This window comes from Camelus ferus, chromosome 6 (assembly GCF_009834535.1).
Source record: "Camelus ferus isolate YT-003-E chromosome 6, BCGSAC_Cfer_1.0, whole genome shotgun sequence".
NCBI lineage: Eukaryota > Metazoa > Chordata > Mammalia > Artiodactyla > Camelidae > Camelus > Camelus ferus.
This window is the reverse complement of record NC_045701.1, coordinates 4,196,664-4,221,067: the sequence shown is the minus strand read 5'-3', so window position 1 is coordinate 4,221,067 and position 24,404 is coordinate 4,196,664. Positions and strand designations below refer to the sequence as shown.

At 34.6% G+C, this 24,404-nt stretch overlaps 1 protein-coding gene and 1 non-coding gene across 14 annotated transcripts in view; both read right to left on the bottom strand.

Moving 5' to 3' along the window:
* The window catches only part of CSNK1G1 (casein kinase 1 gamma 1), a 150,257-nt gene that overhangs the window by 119,566 nt on the left and 6,287 nt on the right, over positions 1-24,404 (bottom strand). The window lies entirely within an intron of this gene.
* Positions 8,687-8,758, bottom strand: TRNAD-AUC. The gene has a single exon. It is a non-coding gene; the product is annotated as a tRNA-Asp (tRNA).

Here is a 24,404-nt window from a genome sequence, read left to right as displayed (position 1 = left end):
GTTCTTCCAGTGTAGAGAGTAAACTTATTACTCCTGCTGTTTCCTGTCTTGTTTTACTTACTTCATTTCAAAAACTTAAGGACAAGGACAAAATAAACCTACTTAAAACCTGCCTGTAAGCTCTTTCCAACGTAGGAGCAAATCTTTCTTGTTTGTCACTGTACTCACAGCGCCAACACTGAGCCTAACACATAGCAGTGCTCAATAAACTTATGACGCGTGAATATTCTTATTTCAAATGTCCATCTAGCACTACAATAATTGATTATGGCTTTTTTTTTAAACCTGTCTATTAAACTAGACTGTGGAACTCTATGGAACCAGGGACTGCTGTCTTATGCACCTGCAGCATCAAGCCCTGTGCCAAAACAGAGATGAGTGAGTAAATGTTTAAATGAATCGACTGTTTTTGATTAACTGAAATTTACTTAACAAGTACTTCAATTTACTAGATATTATCCTTACATTTCACTACTTACTCTAATTACGAAAAAGTTATAAAACAACGAAATTACAATATACACAAAGCCTATAACGCACACTCTACACGTAACTTCCTTTCTTTCTTCTCTTCTTTTTTATGTATGGCCAGGAAGTCTACTGAAATCAGTATAAATGCATCCTATACTCAATACTTACCTATGTCACTGAATATGCTACTTATAAAGAATAAAAGATTTGTAACAGCTACAGGTTCTATTATCAAAGAAAGAGCCCATTTCATTCCCAACAATATTAGGAGTATCAGTTGTATATTTTTAAATGATCAAGAAAAGAAAAACCATCATAATACAAATCTAGTTACCCCAATATACTGTAAGCCTCTTAAGAACAAAAACCCATTTTTCTTAATTATGCCCTATAGTACCTTAAGTACAGTAAATGTTCAAAATAAAACAAGCTTTAAAAATTTTAGAAGTTCTTCATAATCTTCAAATAAACAGAAGTTAATCCTGTTGCCTAAATCCAGGCATTCTAGGCTTTCTTTATTCCAATGGACTGAAGTTTTAAAATTCTATGTTATAAGAGCTTTAAAGGAAATGTAAGACTTGTTAATTAAGATTAAGCCTATAGTGTCTAAAATTTGAAGTTGAATAAAGGTTAGCAGGTCACAATATCCATAGCAGATGATCAGTTTGTGTCAGCAAAATTCTAACAGATTTTCCCAGTTTTGAAAGAAAACAGGATTGAATAGGACAAAGTTTAACTCAGTGTGACTTTGGCTGAACTCACCTATTTCTGATAATTCACACAGGTATCACTGAAGGGGACTGGATGACAGAATATGGTGAGCCCCCAGACTCTATTCTCCATGAGCTGCTGCTACAGCTTGTATAACCTAGTTTACACCCAGAGTCAAGTGTGACTACAGCAGAGAGGATACTTTGACCAAATACAATCTTCACTAATTCATCAAACATCACTATGCAAAACAAATATGGACCAATCTCAAATCCACTTACAGGTCCCTACCCTTTTTATTTGAGTATTTTCTTTGAACCCCTTATTGCTACAAAACAGTAGCTCTCAGTTGTGGCTGGACAGCAGAATCAGTAGTAAAACATAAAACTACACAAAACCAGGATCCATGCCTCTCAATATCCTGATTTAGTAAGATGATGGGTAGGGTATTGGTATTTTTTAAATATGCAGCATCGCTCTAACATAATATTTATTATCAACTTTCTCTAAGCGCAGTCCAAAAATTCCATGCATTTGCTATTCTTTACATAAGCAAATATTTCTGGTCCCCAACCCCTGACCCATTTAATTAGAATCTTGGGGCAAAGGCTCATAAATCTGCATTTTAACAAGCTCCCCAGATGATTCTTTTGCACTCAAGTTAGAAAATCACTGCGATAGGAAAGTACTGAAAATTTTACTTTGTGTATATATATAACTCTAATGTGTGTGATGGTTTCTATAATTTGTCAACTTAGCTAGGATAAATTTTTTCCTCAGAACTCCCTTCCCTGTATGTTTCTGGTCAGTGTGGGCCACACACTGTCACTTATCTGCTAGCTCACTTTGCTGGTGTGTGGAAGCAGCCCAGGTCTGCAATGACTCCGTCTTTCCTTGAATCTTACCTTCAGCTTCTCTTTCTCTTGGGCCAAGTGCATGTTTAGTTCCTTGAGTAAGACTGCCTCAGTTCTCCTGCAGCGTAACTGTATCAGTAAGCTTGAAGGTAGCAGAAACTGATAAGCATTCTAGTCTGTCTTTGTTAGTTCTAGCTTGTACTCATGGCTTCCAATTTCCCATGTTCTCTTATCAACTACCTGCCTGTGAAGTTCAAGCTCTGGCAACAGACTCAAAGCCTTACAGACTGTGTGACCAGCTCCCATGTTTGTGCAGTCAAATCCTTTAATAATATACAATATATCCTAATGATTCTGCTTTCAGATTGATATAATGAATTAAGGAAGAACCACTGACCTAACCCTTATTTTATCCGTATTAAATCCACTGCAGTAGTCCATTTCTCATTTCACTACCTTTATTCCTTTACTGTTATGTTCCAGCCAATGACATGAAATGGCAGGAAGACAAAAGGAACCTTTCCAAACTCAGGTGATCTTCTCAAAGTGTATTTAACCATCTATTTCTAAATATACAATGCAGAATTTTTTTAAACACCGTGCTATTCAAAGTCTTGAATGAATTTCCATAATTGTTTCTTCCTAAATAACACTTTCAAAATATGGATGGCAAGAGCCCATTTATTAATAAGTATTTATTGACTACTAGAAAGTCTTTGTACCTGGTACAAAGACTCCTAAGGATACAAACACAAAACATAGCTTTTAATGGTTTTAAAGAGTATAATTAGGGCTCTCGCATATGTGTAAAAAGGTATTTGGGAGTATAAGGAAGCATAGTAACGGCCATCTAACAATTTGGTGGTTAAAAATACTTTCAAGAAAAGAGAGATTTAAACTAGTAGGGGAAGGAGTGGTGCTGAAAAAAAAGTATAAGATGAGAAAGAAAAGTAGTTGCAGGAAAAAGAAACAGCAGGTTCAAGGATTAGAGTCAAGAGAATGTAGTGTCTACACTGGTTCTCAAAGCATGGTTCCTAGGTCACTAGCATCAGTACCACCTGGGAATTTGTTAAAAATGGACAATGTACAGCCCCATCCCAGAGGCACAGAATCAGAAAGCCTGGAGGGAGGGCCCAGCAATCTGTTTTAACAAACCATCCAGATGATTTTGATATACACTAACGTTTTAGAACCACTGATCTAGTTTGATCAGAGAGCTGAATTAGGTTAAGGTTACAGCAAAGGAAGCACGATGAGACAGTAGTGCCTGTCGACAACTGTCAGAGGTGAATCTGCACGAGGTTACATATGCTAATGTTAAGTCATCAACAGTTCTCAACTTCTGAGGCTCTTTCCCCCTCCTAATTCAACAACTGCAAAATGCACATTCTTTTCAAGCTCTCACAAAATATTTATGAAACTTGAATATGTGCTATGCCCCAGAATCACCAAGCTTCACCTACAAATTCTGATGTTATATTTCCATTATCATTGAATTTTAGTATTATTAAACTTCAATCATAATTTCTTCTGCAACCTCAGTTATTCAGAAGTATGATTTTAAGTTTTCAAACATTTTTTTAAAGTTAACCTTTTAAAAAAATAAGTCCTCATAGAAGTAGAATACAATGCTGTATGTACACAGGAAACATGTTATAAACCAATGTTACCGCAATAAGAAATGAGTTAAAAAAAAAAAAAAAAAACTGAGTCCTAATTTAGCTTGCATTTTCATCAGAGAAGGTTACCTGTTATTTCCTGTTACTTCCTGAGATTTTCATACGGGCACTTTTCAAGGCTGAGTAATTATCTGTTGCATTACCAGAAATTTTGGATTCCATTAAGTACTATATATGCATTATATCAACTCTGGTATTGATTCTTCAAAATGTGAATACCTTCATCCAGTAGATCAAGCTATTTCATTGTGTTGTTCAAGTTTTCTGCCTCGTTACTAAATTCGTGTGTGTTAGAAACTATTATGATTGTGAACTTATAAATTTCTCCTTGTAGTTGTTATTTTTGGTTTATGTATGTGGAATGTGTTATTTGATACAAATATCATTAGAATTTTAGTATCTTTTTTAATTTTTAAAATTTATTTATTTATTTATTTACTTACTTACTTACTTACTTATTTATTTATTTATTTTGGGGGGGTTATTACATTTACTTATTTATTTTTTTAAAGGAGGTACTGGGGATTGAACCCAGGACCTTGTGTGTGCTAAGCATGCACTCTATAATTTGAGGCATACCCTCCCCCAGAATTCTAGTATCTTCCTGGTAAACAGAATCTTTTAGTACTATATGATATGGCAGAGAACTGCTGATGGTCTCCCCCAGTATCCAATCTCTCCTCTTTCCTTAGTAAGGAAGTCCAGTTTTATTCTGGGCAGCAAAGTGCTCTCCTAAAATATACTTCATAATTGCCTTGCAGTGAAGGGCCAGTGAAACTGCTAGGTGGAACTTCCATGAACCACTTTAAGAGATGGCCTAATAGCTTGCTTGAGCTCCACCCGCCACCCCCACTCCATCCTTCCTCCTACAGGAAATTGGAAATTTGTTAGAGTTGGTGCTCTAAGCAACCACCTTGAGCCATAAGGTTGGCCACGTGCTGACAGACAGCTGGGTAAAAACTACTCGGAAACAACCTGTATTCCTAGCTTCATGGCTCCTTCTTCCATATTCAAAGCCAGAAATAAAGCATCTTCGAATTTTTCTCTGGCTCTCGTGCCTACAATTTTCCCTTAAAAGGACCCCCGTAATTAACTGGACTTTCTGGGTAATATAGGATAATCTCCCCATCTCAAGATCCTTAATATAATCACATTTGCAAAATCCCTTTTGCCACGTTAAAGGTAACATATTCACAGGTTCTTGACGATTAGGGTGTGGATATCTTTGGGTGGCAATTATTCTCGTCACCACAGATGTACTTTAGACCTTTTCAGTCCTTTCCCTGTGTCTAACCTTACTGATATCTTCTCTTTTATCTCCCTGTACAGCATTCCTAATTATTTCTTTAGATCTACCTTCCACCTCACTGTCTTTTCAATCTAATATGCTGTTAAACTGCCCTTGAATTTATGATTTTAATTATTTTATTTTATTTTTTGTTTGTTTCTGGATTCTGTCTAATTATTTTGGACAATTCCTTATCCCTGAGACATACTTTCATTTCTTCCATTTGTTTCTTCTGATAAATTAAGCACATTTATTTCTACATTCAGTACCCAGTAAGATAATACCTGAAGTCTTTGTGAGTCTGATTTTGGCATTTTGTTTTGCTCATGGTAACCATTTTCTCATATGCTTTTGTGGTTTTTCACTGGAGCTCAAGCTCTCTGAGGGATTAACATCTTTGGAAATTCTTTGAGGCCTTTGAGAGGATGTTCTTCCAGAAAGGACTTGGATTCACTTCTGTCTTTCTCTGGGCACAATACCAAGCAAGCTATAATCACTCAAAACAAGTCTCAGCTTACACTTTTTTTTTTAAATCAAACAGGTATTGGGGTCCCAAACCTCCATGAATATTTGATTCTAATTACAAATATTCAGGGAAAACCTTGTTCACCCTCTATTCATATCTAAGGCTGAGAAGGGTAAGTTTTCTGACTACCTCTCTTTGCTAGGGTGATTTTTTTCTCTGTCTCCCTTTCCCAGTAGGGCTATAGCCTTTTGTGGGTTCTGGTTTTAGGAAGGTAGATCTCTAGCTTGACCCCTATAATGTGGCTTCCATTCTTGTCCTCTGAGTCCCATGCTTACCTGTTAAAAACTGACAATACAGCTCATCAAGAACCAGCAGATGCCCTTAAAGCAGCAGTCATTAGGCTGCTTTGGAAACAGCTCTGCATTTGGCCTCTGTTTTTGTTTTTCATCTTTTTTGCCAGTTCAGCCATTTTTTCTAAGTTTCTTTAAAAAAATAAATCCACCATTTTTGCATATTTGATAGTAGGAAGATTTTTATTCCTTTAAAGATAGTTTCCCATATCACTGAAAATAAAGTAAATGTACATATCTATTACTAACTGATAATAAATGTAAGATTATGTTTCACCAGTAGTTCTAAAGTTATACCTTCCTTGTACATTTTATTTCCTTATTCTTCTCTTTCACCTTCTCAAAGTTCCTTTCTAAGGGGTGTCCTTTATCAAGTAACTCTAAGTAAGCATTACCTTCCAGTCTTTGCCACCCATTTCCAAGACCCGTAAAACGTTCCCAACATTCCTCATTTTTTAAATATGGCTTTATGGACTAGCTATATGTATATTTATGATATTATTACTAAATAATAAAATTTAACTGTATTTATAGTCAAACAAGCGCAAGAATGGAAAATAAATGATTTATGTTAGGATAGAGAAAATTTCCCTTTCTTTTCACTTTTAATTTATCTTATGCAACAAAATAACCACCACCATCCTTGGCTGAAAAATTATTCATACAAATATGCTACTGAACTCAATCCTGTCAGCAATTCTCTCATGTAATTGTCTCAGGATGTTGGTAAATTTCAGTGGGTAGCCAAATTTAAGAAACAGTCATTGTAATGTCTGTCATGCTGCAGTTTTCATTTTAAGGGTATAGAAAGACACCACACTCTTCCTGGCTGCCAGAAATCAGCGAGACATGTATTTTATGATAAAAACCAATGCAGTCTCATTTTACAATCTGTCAATAAGGGAATCAGGCTGAAACCACTAACCAGTAAATGACTACAATTTCAATGCATCGCCTCTGTAAAGGCGATGTTAGGTTGGTTAGGTTGGTTTCACAAACTTAAGGGTGGGGAAAACACATGGATTCACAGGAGGGTTCAGTGGTAAAGCAATGGACGGAGAATCTAGGGAAATAGTAACCTTTCACTATGCCTCAATTCTTTACTGGTAAAGTCAGAATGACCACCACAGAAAAAGAACAAAACTGATCAGAGATGTGGGGCAACCCACAACAGTGCTCCTTCCTCTTTTTTGTCTTCCCAGTAAATCAGCTTCAGAGCAGGAGGAGATCAGTAGGTAAGGAAAATGGGTACACAAGGCCAACCACAACCTGTCGAGGGACCTCTCCTCATACCCATACAGAGAGCCAGTGAGCTTCTCCTGTTCTTCTTGCACCTCCACACGAAACAAACAATCCTGAGAAAACCTTGAACTTGTTCTGGCTTCTTTGTGAGTTTATATTTATTACTATTACAGACAGACCCCAAAATTTCTTCTTTCCTTCCTGTCACTATTTACCGAATTCACAAGAATCCATTAAGTCTTCTGGGTCTGTCTGCAGTAGCAAAAATAGTCTCTGACTGTTAAACAGCCCTTTAATTGAAACCCAGTGAAAACACCAAAAATATGTTTGAGAGAAGTAGAGGAGGAAATAGCCTCCTGTGGCCTCAAAGGAGAAAAAGCGTTGCCATCTCTATTAAATACCATTACACTAAAATAAGAGACGTGCATATTGGTTTCACTTTGAAATAGTAAAAGCAATGAGTAAGAAGGATGTTTCTTCTTTAAAGCCAAGAAAGGCACAATGAGAAAAGAAACAACTGATAGGCCCACTACAAAGCAGCAAACAAAAAACTCTCCAAATCCATATTTTAACACTGCTTTGTAAAGCATTAATTAAGACTAACTCTCCTCTAGTAGTTTTCTCTGAGGTCAAACATACACACGCCCACAGGATTCCCATGAGCCTGAGCCAAATTCAATTATCAAGACAGTGTAGTGAAACAGATAATTTTGTACACTTGGCTGCATAAAAGCCCGTATCTAAAACAATGCTTTGTAGTTCTACAACAGGAAAAACGCTGTCACTCAAAAGATAACTGGGTTTCACTTGCCTCTTTTCCTTTTATATCACATATTAATAATCATAAATCATTTTAAGTAGTTATTTAAAATCTTCACTCTTAAAAACTAAAGGACAATATCTATAATATTTACAAACTATATAAGGAAAATGTGACAATAAAAACATAAAATGAAAAACATCCTTTCAATGAATATTCCAAAAATAAAATTATTAGCATATTGATCTTCAGAGTAATCATTTTTTTCTTTCCCAACTATCATTCATACCTACCTAATCTTTCTACTCTTTTCCATAATTAGCCTTGTTTCACCTTCTAAACTACTCATACCTCTACCAACCACAATTTTGTCCAACCAAATACTTCTAAAAAATATACATATATATGCAGATATATATGTCAAATTGTACCTGTGTATAGATATAAATATCTTTAAGCATAGTAATCTTTCATTAATCATTAGGAAATTATGCCTTCAATAGATGAATTTGCTAGAGAACTGAAGTTCATCCTTTTAAACCCTAAAACTAAGATTAAGACATAACATACTTTATACTTAAATAAAAGCCGCCATAAATAATTTAATCAATTGCCCTAGCCAATACAATTAAAAAGGGGGGGGGGATACAAATACTGGAAAGAGAAAAAAGGAAGAAATAATTTGAGAGTATATTCTCTCACATGGACAGCCAAGCACATGACATGTGAATTTAACCTTTTTGATGACTGAGAACAACCACTGCATTTTTCTTTTTATTTTATTGTTTTGAATTTCTAAAGTTTTAAAAAAATTTTCTAGGGGGGAGGTAATTACTTGATTTTTACTTTTTTTTTTTTTTTTTGATGGAGGTACTGGGGATTGAACCCAGGACCTCGTGCATGATAGGCATGCACTCTACCATTGAACTACACCCTCCCCCACCACTGCATTTTTCTATGAAATATTTTGTCATCCAGCCTTAATGAAGTACGTAATGCCAAATGCTGCTACATATACTAAATGGTCGCAGGGTACTAAGTTTTAATACTACATTTTTTTCTCTTTCTTTTGTATCAAAAGTCACTTCTTACCTCTGCTAGTGTGTTCAGCTTTAGCAGCACCTTCCTTCCCTGGTTTGTAATCTGCCTCCTTTAACCTGCTATAAGCTATAACCAAACCTGTTAGTAAAGTTAGATGACTTAATAGTCAGGTGACTATGTTCCTGGAAGCTCAGAAGTATACTGTTAAGAAAAGTACATGAATTTTAGGATTCACACTTTAAAAGTACAGACTTTCTAGCTTACACTCAAGTGTATATAAAGATTCTAGGGAAAACTACAAGAATTTTTGGGGTGTAGAACTGTGGTTAAAGGGCCACTTCATTTCATAATTAGGTCAAATGGAGCAGATGCAGGAGCAGTGAGTAAAGATGTGTGATTTGTGTACTGAAAATGATCATTGCTCCCTAATTCATAAGAGATTGTCTCATGTTTTACAAAGGGCAGACTTGTTTGAAGATCAGCCTGAATAATGTCTTTCTTAACTTATGAATTGTAATCATTTTAAAACATTAAAGAAAAGTGATTTAATGTGCTCAAACACACATAATAAACCAAGTTAATAAAAAAAATTTCTAATTAGGTACATCCCTAATACATATAAATAGGAAGGGTCTATAATTAACATGTCAAATATAAATGCCTCTCAAGCAATTTTCCGTTTCTTAGGTTAGCCACTGGCTCAATGATGCTGAATCCACCAGTAATTTTCTTAGCACACTGTATTTTCCACCAACGTTTTCCAATCATGAAAAACACAATTAACAGTTCACATGGTATTTTATACAGCATCTTAGTAGATATAACACAAAAACTTCCAGGGCCTCAGGATAGTTATCCCACATCAAAATTTAAAGTGGACTCATCAGCGGACTACTGAGTCGTATACATTATGACAATGCAAACTACAAAAAGCAAGTCCTTTGCAATTTTCATTGTCTTGTAACATTTCAGAAGTTGATACAGTATTAATGTGGCTCTAACTGTGCTCATTTATTTTTACATAAATTTTATTTACTTTTAATTTTTACTTTACAATTAGTTACCAAATGTATAATACCCAAAGGCTACACAGCACTATATTGTACTATACGTGTAAAGTACACATTAGAGATGTTATGCAAGGTGGGAGGGTATAGCTCAGTGGTAGAGTGCATGCCTAGCATACATGAGGTCCTGGGATCAATCCCCAGTACCTCCACTAAAATAAATAAATAAATAAGTAAATTACTCCCCCCAAAACAGATGTTACACAAAAATAACATTTTTTCATCTATGAAACTAGTAAAGATGAAAGAAAATTGTGATGCCCAATGTTAGGCAGGTCCAGAGGAATACACTCTCATGCCTTGCTGAGGGAACTGTACCATCTCTCCAAAAGACTATCCGGTAAAATGCTCATTTATTGAAACTTAAGGAATAAATAATAATGTTCATCTATCAAACCATAAGGAAATAAGTTTCCTAAGGGAATAATCAAAATATTTATTTCAGAATTTATAGCAACAAATACATGAAATAACCTAAAATCCAGCAATAGAAGTGTAATTAAATAATCTGTGTGTTATATAGCCATTAACTATCTGATGATATGGAATAATTTTCTCAACATTAAGTGAAAAAAGGATACTAAACTATATTATTTAAAATATATATTATACATGTATCTCTCTCATATAATCACAGAACAAATTGGAAAGAAAATTTACTTGCTAATAATGAATTCTTTATAAGAAGTATTATGGGTGGTTTTATTTTGTTCTTTCTAACTTTGCTACATTATTCAAAAATTTTTTACAACCTTCACATAAGAAACAGTCACATAAATTATTTGAAAAAAGAAATCAAACACCTTGTCCAAAATGTAGTGACAAAAACTGAGATACTGCTATTAAAAGAATGTTTTTAAACAGGAAAATAGTTCATACTGTATTTTATAACAAGAGAATTTTAAAAATATCTGTTAGCATATATAAAGAAATATAATTTAAAGGAATACAAACCAAACTGACAAATTTCTAAATGAAGATTAGTTACAAGCACTTACACTTTGTTAAAAATTTGCAAAACATTTATTACTTTTTATAATGAATGTTTTCCCTCTGTAAATAGTTGACAATAACAGAAAGTCTTCCCAATATTGTTTAGATTAAAAATGACATTTGCGAGGAAACATTAACCCAAGAGTTTAATGAAACTGCCACCAGAAAAAACAAGTAATTACTGGTTAAAAGTACACATTATGTCAAAATAAGCCATATTTTATCTTTTATACCTTATTAATATTTTAATTTAATTCCATTGTATTCAGGATGTTATAAAACTAGCAATCATATCCACAGTCTTTGAAAAATTAACGTTCCACAGTGACCTGCTCCCAATAGGGGTAATTTGATTATTTAAAAACCAAAAGTTTTCTGCACAGAATACATTACATCTTATTGGGCACACCAGAGACTATTCTCAAGGCAAACACAGGTCTGAACTCTGGTCACTCTACTCAAAAGACAAAATTAAATTCTCCCAACCCTGTAATTGGTCATCATGGGCCCAAGATTTTATAACAATATAGAGAATCAATATAATCGTTATATTAAGGATTAACTGGACTCAATGTTTAGCTACTCACAAACAAAAAATACTCAACGATTCTGGATAACCAACTCAACATCTTAATATATTTTAGTACCAAAAGAAAACCAATGCAAGAAAACCAAAGGCACACAACTCTTGTGAAAAGGGAAGAACATCTCATACAGAGGAACTGAATGTAAGAACTGAACTAAGGGCTAAAAATTCCGAATTCTAATCACATATAAAAACCAAGTACCCAAGTTAACACTTCTTATCTCAACGTTCTCAACCATAAATTGAGACATTCAATACAAGTCATAAAATGTTTGAAAAAAAGAATTACATTTTTTAACCAAGAGAAAGAATTCATTGTGCTAACCTGGTCCACATACAGACAAATCTCAATGGCCCTGAAATCAGTACTGGCAAGTGTGGCAACTTAGAAAGATTTAAAGTATATTTAGTAACTGAGAGGTGGCATTTAAATACCAAGGATGTAAACCTTAGCTTAATCATAGCTGAGTGCATAAAGAGGTTTATGCTGTCAGTGCTGGCCTAACAAGAAGTATCCAGCACAGCCTTGCATATAAAAAGTATACAGTTCGAAAACAAAGATAATGATTAACTAAATATATAATAAAAATATAAAATGTTATGCCTACCATTTATCATATATTAAAATGTATTAAATTAAAATATAATTTGTTAAATTTATAAATACAGTAAAAATGTGAACATACTTTATGAAATACAATCCTGTATTTAATCATTCTCAAATATTTCTATAGTAAATACTTAGCTCCTACTTTAACCATATTATTTCTTACTGCTTTCATTCACTGTCTTCATTACATGCCCACTTTTTGTATCTCAGCATTTTATTGTCTAAAAAAATAGTATCACTAACATTCTTCATTTGGTAAGTTAAAATTAAGATGAATTTATGTTTCCAATTTTTTAAACTTATGACATTAAGTAAAGATGGTAAGAAAAATGATGAAATTAGTTAACAGGAAAATTTGGAAATTACTACATAAAAAAAAGCGGGAGTGAGGGAGGCAGGTACGATGGAGCTTTGCAAATGGAAATATAGCAGATTACTCAAAACAACCTGCCTCCTAAAAACTGAATATGCTGAATTAAAAGCAACAATGCAGGTATTTTTCAGCTTGAAAAGTTTTACCTACTTCTGGCTTACGTATTTCCTCAGTATTTTCACACTTGTCTTTAAATCAGAATTTTAAATAATTGTTTTTAAAGTGTTGCTGTACTACTTCTATCATTTCAGCATTCCTAGGTCTGTTTCTATTGACTGATTTTTCTCCTAGCTATGGATAACATTTTCCTACTTATTTGCTTATCTAATTAACACAAAGTTCAGCATAATGATTCCTCCTAGGTCAGAAAAAGGAAGGGGCACAAAGAGCCTTCTAAGATACCAGTAATGTTCTATTTCCTTACTAGAGTGATGAGTACAGTGTTCACTTTTAGACTTTCAACTATATGTGACTCTTTATAAATATGCTGTAGTTCTTGAAAAAATATTGTAAGAAATTAAGTTAGATGCTTTGAGAAGATTCAGTCTGAAAACAAAAGGAGAAAAAGGAGGGCAGCAGGAAGTATATCACCAAAATTGACAAATAGGGAACTCCAGGGCTCCATACACTACACACAACACACACACACACACACACATACACACACACACACACACACACACACGCTGGAAAAAAATAGTCAGAATCAACTTTAGTAGAATCTAATAAAAATTACAACAACCAAGGGAAGGCTTAGTAAAGAAAGAAATGGCTACACTGAGTACGAAAGTGCTGTGGGGTTTTTAATTGCCTACCTACCATTCTCCACTCCCCAGCTCAGCAGGGACAGTGAGGATGGCAGTTACACTACTGATGCAGGCTGACAGTGCCAAGGGAGCAATATGAACTTTACTCTCAAAGAATTGTGGCTGAATGTTATGACTTGACTGGCAGCTTCCTCAAAAGCTAGCACAAGAATGTGTCTTTGTTTTGTCTGACTTGGAGCATTCCTAGGGCGAGCAGCCTAGAGGAGGGGAAAAAAGGGAAGGTAAGACACAGAACTAAAAGCCTAGGGACAGATTGAGAAAGGAGAGAAATGTGCTTTGTAAACTCTCCTATGTAACAAGGAATCTAGAATGCCACACATACGCTGAAGGCTGAACTCGTGCATAGAAAAAGGTCTAAAAAGACCCTAAGATTTCCACCTCTCGCTGATGTTTAGGCTCCACGCAAACAGGAAGGCTCAGGCAGGGTTGTAAACAGCCTGACTAAGCACTGGAGTACCCAAACACAGAATCATCCAGCCAAAAGTAGGGGAGCATTTTTAAAATTTTCTTTATTTTATACATTTCTAGTGTCTGGGTGTTCACGAAATACAGTCAAAACACTAGTTGACTAAGGTATGGAAAAAAGACTTCAGTGACCACACATGGCAAAGAATACATACATAATAAAAATAGTTTAAAAAGATATTAAACAAACAACAATGAAACTAATAACATCCCACAACAAGCAGCAACAAAAAACCATGAGGAGGGGAGGAATCTGATGGCTAGAGTCGTCAATACATAATAATATTCAAAATGTGCAGGTTTTCGACAAAAGATTATGTGGCATGCAAAGAAACAAGAAAGTTCAGATTCATAGGGAAAAAAAAGGAATAAATACAGAAACTGTCTCTGAGGAAACCCAGGCAAAGGACTCCACAAATAATTAAAAGGAAACCAAGAAAATAGTATCTCACCAAGTAGAGAGTATCAATAAAGAAATAGAAATGATAAAAGGGAATCAAATGGAAATTCTGGAGCTAAGTAGTTTAGTAACTGAAATAAAAAATTAACTAAATGGGTTCAACCAAACACTTGAGCAGGAAAATGAAAGAATCAATAAACCTGAAGATAAGTCAATTAAGATTATCCAGTCCAAGAAATAGGAAAAGGATGAAGAAAAATGAACAGACCCTGAGGAATCTGTGGAACACCAACCAGCCAGCTTACCACCATAATGCATAATGGGAGTCTCAGAGGGAGTGGAAAGAGATGGAAGTTATATTTGAAGAAATAATGGCTGTAAAATTCCCAAACTGCATGAAAAACATGAATCTACACATCCAAGCAGCTAAACTAACTCCAAGCAGGATGAACTCAAAGGGATTAACACCAAGATACATTACAGTCAATCTGATGAGACACAAAGAATCTTGAAAGCAGCGAGAGAACCAACTTATCAGGTGCAAGGTATCCTCCATAAGATTAAAAGTCAGTTTATCAACAAAGAATTCTATATCCTGCATTATCTTTTTTCAAAAATAAAAGAAAAACTAAGACATTCCCAGATAAAGAAAAGCCGAGGGTGTCTGTCACCAGCAGACCTACTCTTTAAGAACTTTAAACTATAGAGTTCTTTAGGCTGAAATGAAAGGACACTAGGCAATAATTCAAAGTCATGCAAAGAAATAAAGAACAAGTAAAGATGGCTACATAAGTACATATACAAACCAGTATTACTGCATTAATGACTTGTAACTCCTCTTTTTCAGTTTATATATATATGACTTGAAATAAGAAAACATAAAACAGTAAATATATGTTTATAACTAAGTATCTATGTCAACAGGAACACAATACATAAAGGTAAAATTTCTGACAATAACAACATAAGTAAGGGCAAGGGGTAGAGCAGCATGGGAGCAAAGTTTTTGTATACTACTAAAACTAAGCTGGTATTAGTTCAAGCTTTATTGTCATAAGATTGAGATGTTAATTTTAATTCCCAGAGTAACACTAGGAAAAAAACTGTACAATATACAAAAAGAAACAAGAAGAGAATAAAACAGTACACTACTCAAAATCAACCACAGTTGACCCTTAAACACAGGTTTGAACAGCACGCGTCCAATTATACATGTATTTTTTTTCAATAAATTTATACAGTACTACTATAATTTGTGGTTGGTTGAATCTGCAGATGAGGAATTACAGATTTGGAGCTCTGATTACGGGACTAGAGCACCTGCAGATTTTGGTATCAAAAGTGTGTCCTGGAACCAATCACCTGCAGATACTGAGGGATGACTGTAATCACAAAAGAAGGCAGAGATGAAGGAATTGGGAAACAAAAAAGATGTAAGACACACAGAACACAAATAGCTAAATAGCAGAAGTAAGTCCTTCCCTATAAGTTACTTTAAATGTAAATGGGTTAAATTCTCCCATTAAACAGCAGATACTGGTATAATGGGTTAAAAACAATCCAAGTAAATTCTATACACACACTCAATTTATAGTCAAAGATACAAAAGCTTAAAAGTAAAAGGATGAAAAAAGATAGTCCATGCTGAGAGTAACCAAAGGAGGCTATACTAACATCAGACAAAACAGAGTTTAAAACAAAAGCATTACAAAAGAGAAATTGTTACAATGGTAAAAGAATCAATATAGCAAGAAGACAAAGCAATTATAAACATAAACAAACCTAATAACAGCCACCAAACATATGAAGCAAAAACTGACAGAATATTTTTATTCTTATTTTTTATTGAAGTGAATTTGATTTACAATGTTAGTTTCCAGTGTACAGCAAAGCAATTCAGTTATACATATACATACATACATACATATATATATATTCAGTTTCTTTTCCATTATGGCTTATTATAAGAAACTGAATGTAGTTTCCTGTGTTATACAGTAGGTCCTTGTTGTTTATCTCTTTTACATGTAGTAATCTGTATCTGTTAATCCCAAACTCCTTATCTATTCTTCCTTCCCCCTTTTCCCTTGGTAACCACAGAAACACTGACAGAATTGAAGAGAGAAACTGACACTTCTACAATAACAGAGAGTTCAAAACTTCACTTTCAATGATGGAAAGAACAAGCAGACAGTTGATCAATAAGGAAATAGAGTATTTGCATGACAGTATAAACCAACCAGACCTAACAGACATATACAAACACTCCACTTAACAAAAAGCAGAATACATACTTTACTCAAGTGTACATAGAATATTCCCCAGGAGGGATAATGTTAGGCCACAAGTCTCAATAAATTTTAAAAGACTGAAATCATATAAAGTATTTTTATGATAACAGAATGAAACCAAATATTAACAGAAGAAAAACTGGAAAATTCATAAGTATGTAAAAATTGAATAACATACACTTAAATAACCAATGGTTTAAAGACAAAAATCACAAGGGAAATTAGAAAATACCTTTAAACAAATTAAAACAAAAACACAACATTCCAAAACTTATGGAATATAGTAAAAGCAGTGCTGAAAGGTAAATTTATAGGTATAAATGCCTATATTAAACAATAAAGACTCCAAATCAATATCCTAAGTTTGCACCTTAAAGAACTAGAAAAGGAAGAACAAGCTAAATCCAAAGCTGTTCCTAACAGAAGGAAGGAAATAATAAAGACTAGGGTGGGGGCAAAACAGAATTTGGGAGGAGGGGGAATTATGTTTGTTGTTTGTTTGTTTGTTTTTAATGGAGGTACTGGAGATTGAACCTAGGACCTCATGCACGCTAGGCATGCACTCTACCATTGAGCTATACCTTCCCCCCTAAAACAGAATTTTTAAAAACAACAGAATCAACGAGACCAAAAGATGATTCTTTGAAAAGATGTTCAAAATTGAAAAACTTTTAGCTAAACTAACCAAGAAAAAAAGACTCAAATTACTAAATTCGGAGATGAAAATGGGGACAATTCAACAGACCTTAAAAATAAAAATGATTATAAGTGAATATAATGAATAACTGTACACCAAAAAAATCACACAACCTAGATGAAATGGACATGGTCCTACAAACACACAAAGTACCAAAACTGATTCCAGAAGAAATGGAAAATCTGAACAGAACTACAACAAGAGATCGAATTAATAATCAAACACTTCCCCCAAAGGAAAGCCCAGGACCACACGGCTTCACTGGTAAATTCTACAAAACATTTAAAGAATAATTATCAATCCTTCTCAAACTCTCTCAAAATCCAGAAGAGCATAGAACACTTCCTAACTCATTGTGTGTTGCCAGGATTATCTCAATACCAAAACCAGGTCAAAACATTCAAGAAAAGAAAATTACAGACCAATACCTCTTACAAATATAGATGCAAAAATCCTCAACAAAGTACTAGCAAATCTAATCCAACAGCATCTTAAAAGGATTACACATTATGACAAACTGAGATTTATCCCAGGTGGGTCAACAATGACGATCAATCAGTACAACACCACATTAACAGAATGAAGGAGAAAAACCATATGATCATCTCTACTGATGTAAAAGAAAAAAAAAAGCTTGACAAAATCTAACACACCATCATGATAAAAACATTCAAACTAGCAGGAGAAAAAAATTCTTCATCACAATAAAGGGATTTTTATTGAGAACCCACAGTTAACATACTCAATGGTAAAAAGACTGAAAGCTTTCCCTTTGAGAACGGAAAAAACACCATGATGCTCTTGTCTGACACTTCCATTCAACACTGTACTGCAAGTTCTAGCCAGAGTAGTTAGGCAAAAAAAGAGAAAGAAAGGAAAGCCACCCAGATTGGAAAGAAAAGAATAAAATTATCTCCATTCACAGATGACAAGGGAGGACAGGGAATAGTTCCATGGTAGAGTGCTTAGCGTGCCTGAGGTCCTGGGTTCAATCTCCAGTACCTCCATTAAAAAAAAAAAAGTATCACAGATGACATAATCCTATATACAGAAAACCAAAAGAATATACACACAAAAATTATTAGTCAATAAATACAGCACAAAAATCAGTTGTAATCCTATACACAATGAACAATCTGAAAATAAAATTAAGAAAACATTTCCATTTATAATGGCATCAAAAAGAATAATAAGAAATACATTTATCTAAGGACGTATAAGAACTGAATACCTAAAACTGGGAAAAAAAATCACTGAAAGAAATAAAGAAGACAGAAATAAATGGAGAGATATCCTGCTGTCCAAAGACTGGAAGACTTAATATTGTTACGACAGGAATACAACTCAAAGCAACCTACAGCTTCAACACAATCCCTGTAAAAATCCCAATGACCATTTTTGCAGAAAAAGAAAGCCTGTTTCTATAGAGATTACCACTGCTACTCTGACATGTTAGGAGTATAAAAGTCATGGTTCCTGTCTCCACAATAAGAAAACTAAAAAGCAAAAACTCTTCTTAGATCTCTCAAAGAATTGAGGTCACAGGGTAAATCACTGCTCAGAAAACTGTCAACAGAGGAAGATAGCGAAAAGCCCAACTTACCAGAAGCAAAAGCCCAGGACCAAAAGCCCATTGCTGGAGACAGCATTTATTTTTAACAAACCCTACAAGCAAGGAGAGGATGGAATAATTAGTGATGAAAGAAAAAAAAAAAAAGCCAACCTAGAGTTCTGTATGCAATTTAATTATCCTTCAATAGAGAAGGAGAAATAATGAATTTCAGACAAGAAAAAAGAGGGAATTTGTTGTCAGTAGGACTGACTTGCAGGAAATACCAAAAGAAGTTCTTCAGAGAGAAGAAAAGATGACACACACGTCAAAAACATTTTGGTGAAGATGTAGAGAAATTAGAACCCTTAACAGAGTGTAATTCTCACACTTCCTAATTTCAAAATTAGCTCAGCGGCAGAGTATGTGCTTAGCATGCATGAGGTCCTGGGTTCAATCCCCAGTACTTCTAATAAAAATAAGTAAATAAACCTAATTGCCCCGACCAGACAAATGAAAAAGAAATTGGCAAAGAATTTGAAAAGACATTTCATCAAAAAACATACACAAACGGCCTACAGGCACAGGAAAAGATACTCAACATCATTAGCCATTAGGGAAATGCAAATCAAAATCACAATGAGATACCACTTACACCCCCTAGGATGGCTATAATTAAAAAATAAATAAATAACAAATTTCAGTGAGGATGTAGAGAAATTAGAACCCTCGAACATCACTGGTGAGAATGTAAAATGGTGCAGTCACTGGAAAACAGATGGGGGTTCCTCAAAAAGTAAAATGTAGGATTACCGTATGACTGAACAATTCTATTCCTAGGTATATACCCTAAAGAACTGAAAACAGGTGTTCAAACAAAAACTTGTACATTAATGCTCATAGGAACACTATTCACAATAACCAAAAGGTGAAAACAATCAGAAATGTCCATCAACTGATGAATGAATAAACAAATGTGGTACAGACATACAATGGACTATCAGCCATAAAAAGAAATGAAGTGCTGATACATGCTACAGCATGAATGGACCTAGAAAATGTTATGCTAAGTGAAAGAAGCAGACACAAAAGGTTACGTATTATATGATTTCGTTTATATGAAATATCCAAAATAGGTAAATCTATAGAGATATAAAGCAGGTTAGTGTTTACCAGGGGCTGTGGAGAGAGAGAAATGGGGAGTAACTGCTTAACAGGTATGGGATTATTCCTTTGGGGATGATGAAAATGTTATGAAACTAGATAAAGATTATGGCTTCACAACACTGTGAATGTACCAAATGCCACCAATCTGTGCACTTTAAAGTGGTTGATTTTATGTTACGTGAAATTTACCTCAATAAATAAGGAGGTGTTAGAATAGAACTGATAACATCTTATGAAAACAATTACCTAAACATGATAAATTATTTTACTTTTTATTTACTATTATTTCCCAACTAAAACAAAATAACACTGAAATATTTCTTAAAGTGTCTCAAGATAAGATGCTCCTGCCTTTTTCTAAATCAAAGTATTCCTCTAGAGAGGGAAGTGTGGTATTATAGAAAGCTTCTCAGGCGTAATTTATTCACAGGCTTATTTACTCTAAAATCGAAAAAAAAAATTTTTTTAAAGCTGGATGAGGTTTCAACTGTAGTCACCATGAGTAAAAAGGCCAAAGAAAACTCAGAAACTCAGCTACCACAAGTTATTTTGAACTTTATACCTAAAAAGCACGACACAAAAATTTCCATAGGTTATTTCTCACAATCACTTTTACAAGATAGTTTGAAATGACTTGCCCTGGAACCTACCATAAGCCCTATTTCCATTCTGACAATCACTTGCTATCTGTCACCTACGACTGACTTCTGAGTCTTCTTTATCTCTTGGTCTCCAGTTACTATTAGCTGTTTCTTCAAAAGGCTTCAGAGGCAGAGATGCCTGGGTTTAACATCCTGTGTCTCCCACTTACCAATGGTGTGAAAGTCAGAGGTAATCTTCCTTCCTGGTTACATAAACACTTGACAACCAACAGTCACTATTACTACTATTCTGTGTTTTCACTGCTGCTAGATTATATCCACTAGGTTACGTCTAAATCTCTTCAACTGGATTCCTTCATTCTTTTTTCAATAATCCAAAGGATTCTGCACATCATAGTCAGATTTACTCTGCATACATACAAACACATCCTGTTACTCCCCAGCTTAAAAAACCTCCAATGGTCCTTCCTAGTTACAACATCAAATCTAATTTCCTCTGCCTGTTTTCACTATCCTCTATTAACAGCTGTACTGCTTGTTAAAACAGATTGTTGGAACCCCTACAGTTTCCAATTCTGTAAGTCTGGAGCAGAGCCTCAGAATTTGCCTTGCTATAAATTTCCAGGTATGCTGATGCTGCAGGTTGAGGAACTACACTTTGGGAAGTACTGCTTAAAACATGACCCCCTTCTGCTTCCTGAATCTTATTTCTCCCTACTCCCTAACCAGTACACATGCCTTTGATTAGATTAGTTTCATAGGCTGTACCCCATTCTCCCTCCCTGCTCTTCCCTACCCAAATCACACCCATCCTTTAAGCCTGTGGTTTCTCAACACTGCCTGTACTTCACAATCATCCTGGGAAAGATTTTAAAACCTATGGATGCCCCACCCCTGAGATTCTGATTCAACTGATCCTGGGACAAGTTTCCCTAAGTGATTCTAACAAGCAGCCAGAGCTGAGATCCACTACTTTACCTTCAATCTCCTTCCCATCAGAATTATGAACACTCACTGAATTTTCTCTCCTCTAAATTCCTATAGTGTTACCAGATTGTATCATCAAGTTTGCACTTAGTTACATATCAGATGGTATTACACTCTATCTTTCATTTTAAGTTTCATTCTCAAAACTGATCAACGATCATATATACAGCTTTAATTTCTGTATTACGCCAGCACTAGTACGGTGATAATACACAGTAGGAACTCAGTGGTTATTTCCTCACTGTGGACTCAAATTGGAATTCAGAGCTTTAAGTATTTCTAGTCTATCTAATTCAGGAACCTATCCTCCCTCTCTCTCTTTTTTTTAAATATATTTCTGTAACAAACTCATTTTGTTATTGTGAGTCATTAAACTCCTTCCTTCCCCAATAAATTGGAAAGAAAAATACTAATGTATCAAAATGCTGTGGAGAATAATAAAATGATGAATAGCATCATAAATGGCTTCATAGTTGCTTCCTTAGAGCAAATGGCCTTTTCTAAATCCATTAAAGACTGTTTCAAAACAGTTAAAGAGAATCAAAGCACACATATTTAAAGCTGCTGAAGCTTTGAATAGCTCTATGATTTGTTTTCTCAACAGATGTGCATCCTTCAAGCCCTGCATTCACCAGATGCATATTAATCCGTACTTTCAGTTTTTACATAACACTCCACTCTAGTTTTATAAATATACCACCACATAAAGCAGAGTTCCATTGTTGCTTTATGACATGAAATATTAACAGATTATCTCCACTGTGCAAAGAAAAAAATACATTAAGATTCATTTTAATGCAGCCAAATGTGTGCTTGCTAAATATAAGTTATAATATCTTCATTATTTTTGAACTGGCTGATTTCTAGCTAGAATGTGAAAAATAACAAATCTGCTCTTAACTAAAGATCCAGTGACATCTGGTACTGAAAGAAATGCACATAACTCAACACTTCAGAAATGAACTAGGACGTCAACTAAATATACTGAATTCTAATACTGTAGTAGTTTAATAGTCTACTTAAATTTCCTGGAAATTTTACTTTTTATAATATCATAATTTCTTCATTAACTAAAAAAACAAACAAAAAAACCCAAAGTAGTATATTATATCAGAAATAAAACTGGAATAGAAGTCAGGAAACCTGGGTTCCAGCATGACTCATTAGGTATCTTGATCAAGTCTCTTAGCCTCTCTGCACTTAAGGAATCTCAGCTGTAAAAGAAGAAAATCTAACTAGACCACTTCCATGTTTCCTTCTAGCTTTATGAGTCCACACTCTAAGAAACTCAAGAAACATAAGCATTAACCAGATGGATCCCATTAAAGACATAGTGAGCTGATGTATTGATCGATTTGGATGGCATCTATCTCTGGAAAATCCAAGTGCTTTCACACAAACAGATAGTTCATCACGTTTCTTTTTATTTAACCAGGTGAGAAAGCAAGCAAAATACATCAAACAAAGTTATTAAACATTTTTTGCATCATACCTTAGATGACCAGAGTATCTGGATATCAAATACCAATTAAGGTTAAAACGTTTTGGAAAACAGGTGTCCTAGAAATCCAGGATAGGATCCAGTTATAAAATCAACACTCAAGGATTCAACAATTACTACTTAGGCTACTTGAGAAACAGTGCCTCAGGATAGCACTTTATTCTCTTTAGAATAGCTATACCCACTCTTGAATCGGATTAGAAATATCAGGCAACTACAGCAATGCCCATGGTATCTCTTCCTACTCAAACTTTGCCAGCTCAAGTTTCTGGATGGTCTTCAACAGCTGTAATGGGAAAAAAACAAGCACTGGAGAGAGCAGCCAAGAAATCTGTATAGCTGAAACTTGCACAACAAGTAAGTGGCAAAGCACCTTAACTTTAGTGATCGTTCAAACATTCTCAATTTAGATCTCTCATCGAGCCCCTTTACCACCTGCAACTGTCATGTGGACAGTGCCACATCTAGCTGACACTTCTAATGCCCAATTACATGTCTCAAAGAATTAAAGCACTGGTCAATTAACACCAAATGACCTAATATCAACCTTTTTGAAAGGGAAAAGCAAGACTTTGAACAATGTTTCTAATTACATCTCAGAATGTTAGAAAATCTCTTTTCAAAACCATCCCCACACATTACTTTACTCATTTTAGTTTTTAAAACAAAATGAAACAAAACAGGGGTTGGGGTGGGAGAGAGGGATAAAATGGTTGGGCACAGATGATTTTCAGGGCATTGAAAATACTCAAAATGGAGAGGTGGTATAGTTCAGTGGTGGAGCACACGCTTAGCATGCATCAGGTCCTGGGTTCAATCCTCAGCACCTCCATTTAGAAAATACTCTAAATGATATTATAATGATGGAAAAATGTTACTATACATTTTACTATACATTTACTATACACGTATAGTAACATTTTTCCAAACCTACAGTATGTACAGTACAAAGAATGAACCCTAAATTAAACTATTTTGGGTGGTTATGATGTGTCAATGTAGATTAATCAATTGTAACAAATGTACTACACCGTAGGGGATATTGACAATGGGGAAGGCTATGCATGTGTAGGGGCAGAGAGTATACTGGAAATCTCTGGCCGTTCCTCTCAACTTTGCTGTGAATCTAAAACTGCCCTAAAAAAGTCTTTTAAAAAATACATTAACATTTTTAGAATAGAAAACATTTTAATAAAACAAATGGACACCCTTGTGCAATAACACGAATATAGACACAGTCTTTAAACCTTCCCCCCAAACTCAAAAAAGGTCTTAGAACCCAGTGTAAAATGCAAAACTATAAAAATTCTCAAAGGTAATATAGGAGAAAAATCTATGTGGCCTTGGGTTTGGCAATGAGTTTTTAGAGACAACACCAAAAAGCAAGCTCAATGAAAGAAAAACTTGTAAAGTTGGATTTTATTTAA